The 12,186-nt window shown below is 35.6% G+C and overlaps 1 pseudogene; it reads right to left on the bottom strand.

Moving 5' to 3' along the window:
• Window positions 1-5,232: 5,232 nt before the first annotated feature.
• LOC107889805 (4-coumarate--CoA ligase-like 9) lies at window positions 5,233-11,413 on the bottom strand (annotated as a pseudogene).
• Window positions 11,414-12,186: the final 773 nt, after the last annotated feature.

The raw sequence follows: 12,186 nt of genomic DNA, 5'->3' as shown, positions 1-12,186 counted from the left end.
TGGCCTGGCAATGGCAGGCACCCACATTATACAATAATTTTTTTTTCTTTTGACCTGGCAATGGCAGGCACCCACATTATATAATAATTTTTTTTTACTTTTTGTGTGAAAATGGTCGACACCAGTATACGAAAAAAGTAAAAAAAAAATTTAGGGGTGGCCTGGCAATGGACGGCACCCACTTTATACAAAATAAAAAGAAGAACGCAATAAAATTAAAATGGGTTAACTTTTGGGTGGGATTGGAGGAATCAGAGTAATCAAACTTTTTTATTATTATTACGCGATTTCTAACCACACTCAAGAGATTTAATGGTAGTATTCACTCTCCCTCGATCGTAGAAAAAAGAATAAGCAACTGAAGATATAAGCCCATTTCCTTTTGTCTGGGTACACAGAAAAGTCTAAGACTGAAACTCCTATTGTCACAGCTCCTAACCCAGCCCACCTATCCCCGGAAGGTGAGAAACTCGTTGAGTGAGAATAAAGCCTATCCATGCCAGAGAGAAGACTACAATTTGCTCCACTAATTTTATTCAAGAAATCCAACCTACAATCTCATACCCACAATTAGTCCACTAACAGAAAAATGAAAGAAGCTTCTCGTGCCTTGTATTTCACCTTTGTATTTCAGAGCAGACAGCCCCCCTAACTTTATATATACTCTTCATTTTCTCGTATGCTTTTCATTCCTCACGTTACATTTTTAGCATAAAGGGGGTGTCGGCTATTGCCAGGCCACCCCCAAAATTTTTTTAAAAATTTTTCTTATACTGGTGTCGGCCATTAACAGAATAAAAGTAAAAAAAAAGATTTGTATAAAGGGGGTGCCGGCTATTGCCAGGCTACTACCAAATTTTTTTTAACTTTTTTTTCGTATACTGGTGTCGGCCATTGATACACCAAAAGTAAAAATTATATATTTTTTTATTGTAGAAAGGGGGTGCCGGCCATTGCCAGGCCACACCTAAATTTTTTTTTAAATTTTTTCGTCTAAGGTGCCGGCAATTGAAAGAACAAAACTCGAAAAAAAAAATTTCCGTATAAAGGGGGCGCCGGCGATTGACAAGCCAGGACCCAAATTTTTTTTTCCTTTTTTTTTGTTTTCTGTATACCAGTAATATACAATTTTAAAAAAATACACGGGTTCTGGTCATTGACAGGCCGAACCAAAAAAATTATTTTATTTTAAGTCTGACACAATTATCAGGGAATCATGGGTCCAAAATATGAGGTGGTGTCGGCCATTGACAGGCCACAACCCCATTTTACGGTTCATTTCGAGTTATTTTGGTGAATGTTTTAAAACCTGAGTTATTTTTGTAAATATATTTTTTTTTGGATTATTTTAGTAAAATAGCCATAATGAATTTTTTGGTTCTGACCTGTCAATGGCCGAAACCCGTGTATTTTGTTTTTTTTTAAATCGTATATTACTGGTATAAAGAAAACCGGAAAAAAAGGGGAAAAAAATTTGGTGTTAGCCTGTCAATGGCCGGCACCTGCTTTATACGTAATTTTTTTTTGGGTGTTGTTTTGTCAATGGCCAGCATCAGAATACGAAAAAAGTAAAAAAAAAATTGAGTGACCTGGCAATGGTCGACACCCCCTTTTTACAATAAATTTTTGTTTTTTACTTTTGATGTATAATTGGCCGGCACCAGCATACGAAAAATGTAAAAAAAAATTCAGGTGGCCTGGCAATGGCCGACACCCCATTTATACAATTTTTTTTTCCTTTTGGTCTGTTAATGGCCGGCACCAGTATACGAAAAAAGTAAAAAAAAAATTTGGGGTGGCCTGGCAATAGTCGGCACTCCCTTTATACAATAAATATTTTTTTTACTTTTGGTGTGACAATGGCCGGCACCAGTATACGAAAAAAGTAAAAAAAAAATTAGAGGTGGTCTGGCAATGGCTGGCACCCACTTTATACAAAATAAAAAGAACAAAATAAAATTAAAATGGGTTAACTTCTTGGTGTGACTGGAGGAATCAGAGGAATCAAACTTTTTTTTTATTATGCGATTTCTAACCACACTCAAGAGATTCAATGGGAGCATTCACTCTCCCTCGATCGTAGAAAAAATAATAAGCAACTGAAGACATAAGCCCCTTACCTTTTGTCTAGGTACACAGAAAAGCCTAAGACTGAAACTCCTATTGTCACAGCTCCTGACCCAGCCCATCTATCCCCGGAAGGTGAGAAACTCGTTGAGCGAGAATAAAGCCTATCCATGCCAGAGAGAAGACTACAATTTGCTCCACTAATTTTATTCAAGAAATCCAGCTTACAATCTCATACTCACAATTAGTCCACTGACAAAAAAATGAAAGAAGCTTCTCATGCCTTGTATTTCACCTTTGTATTTCAGAGCAGAGAGCCCCCCTAACTCTATATATACTCTTCATTTTCTCTTATGCTTTTCATTCCTCACGTTACATTTTTTTTCTTCCCTTATCATCTTCATTCTTTTCATTTTGCAATTCAAAATAGTGAAAATAAAGGAGGATGAAAATGTAGCAGCAACAATGTTGCTTTCCTTAGGGAGAAATAATGTTGTTGTTGAAGAAACTGCCACAGCTCCGACGGACTATGCAGAAGCCGCAGAAACGTCGACTGTCCATGCAGAAGCCGCAGAAGTGCCGACTGTCCATGCCGAAGCCGCAGAAGCGCCGACTGTCCATGTAGAAGCCATAGAAAAGCCAACAATTGAGGAAGTGTTATGGCAAATTTTGAAGGAAGCCGGAGCAGGTGGTATGATTAGACGTCTTGTGATAAAAGAACTACTAGGAAAAAAGTTTTATGCGCAGTGAGGTGATAAATTTGGTTGGCGAAAGCTTGGACTGGAAACTGGCTCCTGCTGGACATGACAAGTTCAAGAGATCGAGAAAATTAAAGAAGGTTTATCGTATTTGGTTGGAGAGTTCAGTGAGTAGTGAGGCCGCTAAATCACAGCGCAAGAATATGAGGAAAACATCCCTCCCGCTAACCCTCCGCAAGATGATATTTGGGCTAGAGAGCTCAATGAGCTGAGGGCTGAGCTAAAAAGTGATATGAAGGAGATTAAATAAACTCTCGGTGAGATCACCGAATCTCTATGTCAAGCACAGGAGTCCATTAGAAATCAAAGATCACAAGGATAAGGTGGTGCAACTTCTTTTGACTAGAAAAATATCAAAATTCGTCTCCTTCCTCTGTTCTTCTTGTTCATCTATATTTCTTATTTTAAGGTTTTGAGATCGCTTCACTTTCAAAAAAAAAACACTAACCTAAGCTCGTTCCAAGCATAAACTCTATTGAAATGAGATTAGATCGAACCAAATAAAAAGAAGAACGAAATGCAAAGAAAAGAGAAACGAAAATAGAAAAAAAAAAAAAAGAGGAAGTGTTTTATTATCAAGAAAAAGAAAAGGAAATTCCACAAAGTCAAACGAATTGGATTAATTATTCAGGCTATTTTACAAAAATAATCCAAAAAATTTTATATTTATAAAAATAACTCAGGTTTTAAAACATTCACCAAAATAACCCGAAATGAACAGTAAAATGGGGTTGTGGCCTTTCAATGGTCGGCACTACCTGGTATTTTGGACCCATGATTGCCTGATAATTGTGTCAGACTTAAAAAAATGAATTTTTTGGTTCTGGCCTGTCATTGGTCGGAACCCATGTATTTTTTTTAAATAGTATATTACTGGTATATAGAAAATCGGAAAAAAAGAAAAAAAAATTTGGGTTGAATACTTGGGTTTGGATTTGGTTTAGGTAAATAGTGGGCCTATTTATATATTATAATTTTATTTATTAATTTTTCGGTTAAACCGAAAAAATTCGGTTAACCAACCGGTTTCGAGCCGAATTAACCGTTAACCGAAAAATCAAAAAATAATTAACCGACCCCCGACCGAAAAAATTCGGTTAACCGACCGATTAACCGAATTCGGTCGGTTAACCGAATTTTTTCGGTTTTACCCGAATTTTGCACACCCCTAGCCGGCACCCCCTTTCTACAATAATTTTTTCCCTTTTTTTTCCAATTTTCTGTATACCAATAATATACAATTTAAAAAAAATACACCAGTTCCACTCATTAACAGGCCAAAAGTAAAAAAATAACCAATTATTCACAAATTCAACTGAAGTCCCCCCTCTCTCTCACTCTTCGACGAATCTTCGATTCGCAGGGCAAGCAAATAGAGAGAGGAAATGCGAGTGAAAGACAAAGAAAATGAAAAATGAGAGAAATTTGTGAAAATTAATGGGCAAAGCGTTGAAGCTCATTTCCTTATTTAAAAGGCCCAAAAGGATACTTTACCCGCTACTATTTGAAACTCATCTCAGCCGTTGATTTGTTTGGTTGATGAAATCTAGCGGTTAAAAAGACAAGCAGCAAGTTGTCAGATTTGAGTCGTATAAGTAAAAAACTAGTTTGCTTATTTGATTAGTGGAATCTGGATTAAAGACTTGGATTAAGCGTCGTATAATTCGGTACTTATATATTAGATTTGGATTAAATTAAAAATAATCAGAGTATTAAAATAGCAATTAACCAAATCAAGTAAGAGCGTTGTTTTGCTGATCAAACTTTCTGACCAAATTCATTGATAATAAATTAAGAAGGAATGGATTTGGTAATTTCAATATAAATTTGTAAATTATGAAACCTTTAGGACTTGCACCAATAATCGAAGCATCATCAATTTGCACCATGTTTGTTAACATCAACGAATACTCTCTGGTAACTCAGAAATCTTGGTTACCTCATTCTATCAGTTAAATATAAGAATCTACTTATTTATACAACCAATTTAACTACTTCATAATAGAAACACTAGCTACCAACTGACTGTCCAGATAATAATAATAATTAGATCTTAGCCTAAGTTTAGAATGTTGTGTCGCGTACTTGAAACTTGATGAAATTGGCATCCAACGACACTACTAATTATTTGTTTTTTCTATTGGTTCAATATTTTTCTTCTTCTTATGTTTAAAATAACTTACACGTCCCTTTTAATAGATATGAAATTGTATGACTATAAATTTTTATAACCAATAACAAGTCTTTAATTCATTTAACCGAAACTAACAAAATTGAATTTAACGATTACAACTGATTTTTACTCAATTTTGCTACACTATTTTGTATTTTTGTTCCTCTAGCTTTCTATTATATATATCTCCAGTTCGATTATAAATTTTTTAAAACAAAATGTTTATACGATCCATTTAAATTAAACATCAAATTTCATTGAGAAATTAATTGTTGCAAATAAAATAAAATAAACAAGAAATGTAGAAATCTTATAACCCATAGTTAGTTGCTTCTCAAATGCAAAGATGAAAAAAGCAATAGTCTCCCTTTCATACGGTTCCGTACACATTTATAATTTAGACAAACCAGCAGATAAAGACTGATTAACCAGCTCCCTCCTCAAGATCTTTCCGACGGGAGATTTTGGGATTGAATCGATAAAAGCAACTAGTCGGATCTTCTTATACGGTGCAACCTGCGAGAGAATAAAACCAGTTTCCGGATTAGGTTGCCGTAATATACAGCCTAAGGCTAATTCCCTCTTGTTATTTTAGCAAAATAAAAATAAAAATAAAGCATGCCTGTTTCGCGATGTAATCTATGGTTTGAGCTTCACTGATACTACTTCCAGGCTGTCTCACTATATAGGCCATAGGTATCTGCCTGGCTTCTTCATCAGGTACCTAGTTTTAAACATATCACATTCATATATCTACGTGTCCGAGTAACTACAACATAAAATTAAACTAATATATATAGATAAAAACTATACATGACATAGATAGAACTGGATATTCATATATTATAATTGCACATGGTGAGATTCTAACCCGACTCAAAACCTCCTCCATTAACCAGCAATGCTAAGACCTCATAAGCAACACCTCAATTAAAACACAAAAAGGATCATATTTCCATACTTACATCTAGAATGCATCAAATACAGAACCGGACTCTTCAAGGTTTCCAGAACTAATCAAACCGATCAAATCACCGGTTCAATTAAATATATCATTAAAAATTTATAAAAAATAAAAAAAAATTAATAATCTGGTTAAACCACCTAGTTCAACTGATTTTTGCCCGATTCAACCAGTTTGTATTAGTTCCTGGGTCATCCGGTTTAATGTCCTTCTACGGGCTGATATCTTGACCAATTTCCAGTCAAACTGACAAGTTTGATTCAGTTCAAACCTTAAGACTCTCCCTTATGAATTACTCGGATATGAGCATATCTTCAGATGATCATATTTCGTTTTTATTTATAAATTGTTTGTGCATTTGAAAAATTATATTCTCATACCTATATCCAAATATGCTTCAAATATTTCAAAAGATTAATGAAAAATCAAAATAACATAACTATCAATTATTCCCAAAACTTAATCATCGAGGCAGATTTTAACTGAGATGTAAATCATTCACAAGGAAAATGAGAAAACAATGTAAAACTATGTTAGTCGGATGCGTCTCATACGAGTATATTTTTTCCCTACATTTTCAGATTTGGCTAAGTAAAAGTCGGAGCAACATAAATACGATATATACGGAATGACGACTGCATCGGAGATTTCGGGATGGGAATGAAGTAAATGTTCCAATTCAGCTGGAGGGACCTGCAAATAAAAAATGAGATTGTTTTAGTCATAAAAAGATGATAGAGCAAACATCATTTATATGATTCACCTGATATGCCTTGTATTTGATCAATTCTTTTAATCTATCTACGATGTAGAGAAATCCTTGTGGGTCAAAATCACATATGTCCCTAGCTTTTAACCACCCTTCCGAATCCATTGTTTCCGCGGTTGCCTTTTCGTCCCCTATGTAACCTACGTTTTCAGACACCAAACATATTTTCATTAAAAAAATTAAATTAACCTTGTAGCGACCTAAAAATCTTCGCACGGGCGCTAATCGAAGTAATTATTGAGAACTTAAAAATCGAATCTCAATTTTATTTGAAAAATGAGTCGCCACCGATCTTTTTTTCTAAGTGTGATCGAACACTTAATAAATTCTCTTTTTAGAAGAAAAATTATTTTTCAAATTTTCTAAAAGAGACTCGATTTTAGGTCCACGTTAAAATCCAAAAAAAATTAGGGTTCGGGAGTCAGTTACGCGCGAGAAAGGTATTAGCACCCTCGCTACGCCCAAAATTAATATATCGTTAAACGCGTGTTGTCTTCATTTTCAAAAAATACGAGTTCAATTTAATATTAGTCGTGATCCGATTGAAACACGAGAATTTTAAAGCACAACAACTTTTTCCTTTTTTGAAAACACGAATTTTTTAAAATACAAGAATTTTAGAAACACGAATTTTTTTTTAAAACACGACAATTTTTGAAAACGAGAAAAATCGAAAATTTTTAAAACACGAGAAATTTTGAAAACACGAAAATTATTTTTTTTAAAAACACGAATATATTTTTTTTTGAAACACGAGAAATTTTATTATTATTTTTTGAAACACGGGAAATTTTGGAAACATGAAAACTTTTGAAAACATGAACTTTTTTTTAAACGTACCGTATTTAACACGAATCGATGATATTCACCCCGACATGGCGATGAAATCGTCGATTTAGTGTCAAATCGATTCAACTTAATATTTAATCGTGATTCTATTAAAACACGAGAAACTCTTTTTTTATAAAAAAACGAGAATTTTTGAATATTTTCAATTTTTAGAAGGACGTCCCGTATTTAACACGAGTTATCGATATTCACCCAACATAACGATGAAATCAACGGCTAGATGTTAAATCGGTCCGTTGCCTTATGCATTAAAATAATTTTTATTTTTTATTTATTTTAAACATGCAAATAAAATGAATATAATAATATTTTAAAAAATTATTTTTAAAATGTTAATTTAATTAAAATGGAGCAATATTTAAATAAATAGACTAAATTAAAATGGATTTAAAGAAATTACCAAAAGCCCAAAGTTATGGGCTGCCGGCTGCTAGACGCTAGGCCTGGCTGCTGCTGGAGGGCCTGCTATGCTGCTGCTGGACTGCCTGAGTTGGGCCTGCTGCTGGACAGGCCTTTTTCTTCTTTTTCCTTCTCCTCTGCTGCTTGGGCCTAGGTGTGCTGGGCCTGCTGGGTCAGGCCTGCTGGCTGGGTCGGGCACGGGACGAATTCGGGTCGGACGGAGGTAGGGTCGGGTCGACCCGACTGTTTTATTATTATTTTTAATTTTTTTCTTTTTTTTCTTTCTTTCTTCTCTTCTTCTTCCTTCCCTCTTTCGGCTCTAGCCTCTTTCACCGCCGCCGCCTGCGCCGATCTCCTCCGCCCTAGGTGGCTGTGGTCGGGCTCTCCTCTTCCCCTCCTCTCTTCTCCTTTCCTTCCTTTTTCTCTCTTTTTTTCGAAGCTTTTCTCTCTTTTTCTTTTGGATTTTGCTTGTTGTTTTTTTTTTCTTTTTTTGGATTCTTGCTTGCTTTGCTAGGTGTGGGCGATGGTGGTGCTGCGGTGGTGGGCACGGTGGCGCTGGTGCGACGGTAGGAGCTGCTGCTGTTTTGAAATTTTTTTTGCTTCGGTTGTTTGTTTTTTTTTTTTGATTGCTAAAACAAAAATCCCCCTCCCCTTTCTCTTCAATTTTTCTTTTTAACCCTCAAAATTGTCTTCTTCCTCTTTGTTTTTAGGTGACAGGGGAAGGAAATCATGGCCTAGGGAGCTGCCGGAGTAGCTGGAAGTGGCAGGAGCATGCTTGGATGCCGATTGGGTGATTTGACAAGTCCAGAGGGACCAAAATGTAGAAGACACAAAATATTTGTTGTAAAAATGTAATTTTGTGAAAATATAGAGCCAAGATGTAATTTTTAGAAAGTTTAGGGGTCAAGTGTAATTTTGAGAAAGTTTAAGGGTTTAAATGTAATTTTAGAAAATTTGGGGTCAAAATGTAAATTTTAAAATGTACAGGGGTTAAAACATAATTTTTATTTTTTGCATTTTTTTCAAATTTTATTATTACTATTTTATTAATATTTAAAACAAAAATTAAAAAAGGGCAAAAATAAGTCAAAAATTAAATCCCAACAGGCCCAATCATTGGACCCATATGAGACCAGCCCGGCCCAAAACCCTACCCGGGCAAAATTCAGTGATTACAAACCTTTTTAAAGATTAATGACTAAATTTAACTTAAAAAAAGATTAAAAATTAAATTAATAAAAAAATTAAATATTAAAAACTAAATTTATCATAACCTTTCCTTTTTTAAGTCAACTAATGTATGTAATGTTAAGTTACTTACTTTTATAAGCCTAAAGATTATGAAAAAAAACAAGTACTTTTCATAAACCTAACTTCCACAATAGCCATTCCTAACACTAGAAAATAAAAGGCAACAAAAAGTAAATACCATTCATTACTGTTGGCCCTCGCAACCATAGTTCCCCTCTCTGCCCAGGAGGCAAGGCTTCTCCGGTCAATGGATTAACTATCTTGGCTTCCGTATTTTTAGAAAGGCGACCGACTGTCCCGTACCGAGCTGTCTCCTCGGGCCCTATCACCCTGGCAACTCCTCCTCCTGTCTCTGTCAGCCCATAAGCCTTAAGCACAAACAAAAACGAATCAAAATAAGAATTTAAACCCCTAAACTTGTGCCTGAACTAAACTCAGGGCTGGTATTAACAATCACCTTTAGTGCATCACCAGAGGGTTGGGTATGAATTAATTGATTGTAAACGAAATTAAAAGCACAAGTTTCATGTAACATTTTCGTAGGTCTTATATAATGCAAGATTATGATTGGATAATTACTACATAAAGCATCACCTAATTATGGGGAAATTTACATAAAATCCACCGCTTAAAAGCACAAATTTCAACCAATATTATAAGTCACGTTGCACTGGAAGCTCAAATTTCAACCTTGAAAATGAAGTCACTTGGAGAGACAATCACGAGTGAATGTATAAGAAGGAGGAGTTATATTGCATTTTCTCAAAGAACAAATTCGTTAGATGAAAGGGAAAATTTCATTTTTAATTTCATCTATTTTCACTATTAATTTAATAAAATTATCAAGTGGTTGTTGTTTCCTTACTGTTATGAATGGTGAATGTGCATATGATGTTATTAAGTAGTTGCAGTTTCCTTACTTGAACAAAGCTCCACGGTAGGAAATTTCTCCTTGAACCGCTCAGCAACCTCCTTGCCAAGCGGAGCGCCGCCGCTTCCGAGCATCAGAAGTGAGCTGATGTCATACTTGTTAGTCAAATCTGATTTAGTTAACGCCAGGACGAGCGGCGGCGAAACTGGCATGTACGTTACCTTGTACTTCTCCATCGCTCTCAACATTCCCTCAAATTCAAATCTCTCTGTGAAAATCGTCGTTTCTCCCATCGAAAACGCCCTCGCTAGCATAAAAAACCCGAACACATAGAACAAAGGCACCGTGAAAAACGATACCGGGTGCGGTGGATCTGGACCCTTTTGGGGGTGTCGTATGTGGTAAAACCCGGCGATCAACGCGATTAGATTCCGGTGACTCAGAATCACGCCTTTGACTCGGCCGGTGGTCCCCGAAGAATAAAGGACCGCCGCTGTGTCATGCTAGCTCACCTGGACTCGGTTAATGACGTCAGGATCCACATTTGGTTCGGATAATAACGAAATGAACTCGGACGAGTCGAGGAGGATTGTTCCGTGTTTGAGAGACAGAAGCTTGGTAGAGGTCGTTGAGGTGGCGAAGGCAATAATCGATTTACTGAGTTGAACCTGGTGAGCTATCTCCGAGTCGGAACTGAGTGGATTGGCGGGAGAAATAACGATTCCTAATGACATAAGAGCGAAATAAATCAAAGGGACATGAAGAGAAGGCGGGGAGAGGATCAAAGCGACGTCGTTTCTGGAAAAGAAATAGTTTTTTCGCAGCAGTGAGCGAGGGAGTGGAACTGAGCAGTAAATTCGGAGTACGAAAGGCTGTCGCCTTTAGTAGCATTGATGACGAAGTAGTGTCGCCGCCGGCGGTGGTGGCGGTGGAGGAGCGGAGGAGGGAAAGAGTATATTGTGGGAGGAGAGAGGCTGATAAGGTGGTGGAAGAGGTACTTTCGGTCTGAGACTGTGAAAGGTTCTCGTTTGAGAACAAAAGCCTGTGGCCGGATCAATCGACTGGCAGTGGTTGGTTGATTCCGCCATGGGATATGACAATTATGTTAGCTCTTTCAGCTTTGCCTTTTAAGCATATGTGGTTAGCATGTTTCAGTGCTGACAATAGTCGCATCAAAAGGACGACGATAAGATGATTGGGGTATACAAATTGTTCAAATAAATTTTTTTCTTTTTTTATATTGCTTTTGTCATTTGTTAACATGAAGTAGGGTTTGCTGGGCTAAATTTTATATTGATTAGTGATTACGGTATCCTGTATTTAGGTATTTGATTAACAGTAAGAAAAGAAATTAAAACATATGAATCTGAAATATATAAAGTAATTTTTCTTTCTTTGTTCTCTTTGCTCTTAGTTTATTAAACCACTAAATATAGAAATAACTTAAATTAAAGAAGAAGAAGAAGAAGAGAAGCCAACCAAGAACAGTCTCACAAAATTTTTGTTAACCTGTCTTCGAAATTCTCCTACTTCGATTATAAATGCATCGTCATCATATCTAGACAGCATAGGCCATATATTATTTTCATTTTTTTAATGATGAAATGGTGGGTTTCTAAAGCAATATATGGCACATAGACAAATGGTAGAAATATTAGCCTAAAGATCACAGCAGAAAGAATAAATCTTAGGCCCATGTAATTAAGGCCACATTTTAAACACGAGATCCAGCGAAGAAAAAAATCTTCGAAAATCAAGTCAACTTACCTAAAAACGAAAATTATAGGAAAATATCAAAGAAAGAAAATGAAAAAAAAAGAGAAAGAGATGGTAATTTTATTTTAAAATTTAGATTCTGTCCAGATTAGTCAAAGAGGAAGTTGTAATGTAATATCGAATGGTTCGAATGTTGAAATCTAAATATCCTGATCTCATTTCGGAATATATCATTATGTGGCGAACTAAACGTCTCCGAAAAGTTATTTTTTACATATATGAAGAAGAAGAAAAAAGATAGAAGTTACTTAATAATTGAATTTAGAGATTGTGTTAATTGAAGATTTAATATAAATTTTTTATGCCAAC

This window comes from Gossypium hirsutum, chromosome D13 (assembly GCF_007990345.1).
Source record: "Gossypium hirsutum isolate 1008001.06 chromosome D13, Gossypium_hirsutum_v2.1, whole genome shotgun sequence".
Taxonomy (NCBI): Eukaryota; Viridiplantae; Streptophyta; class Magnoliopsida; order Malvales; family Malvaceae; genus Gossypium; species Gossypium hirsutum.
Note: the sequence above shows the minus strand (reverse complement) of the source record. Positions and strands in the feature narration are given on the sequence as shown.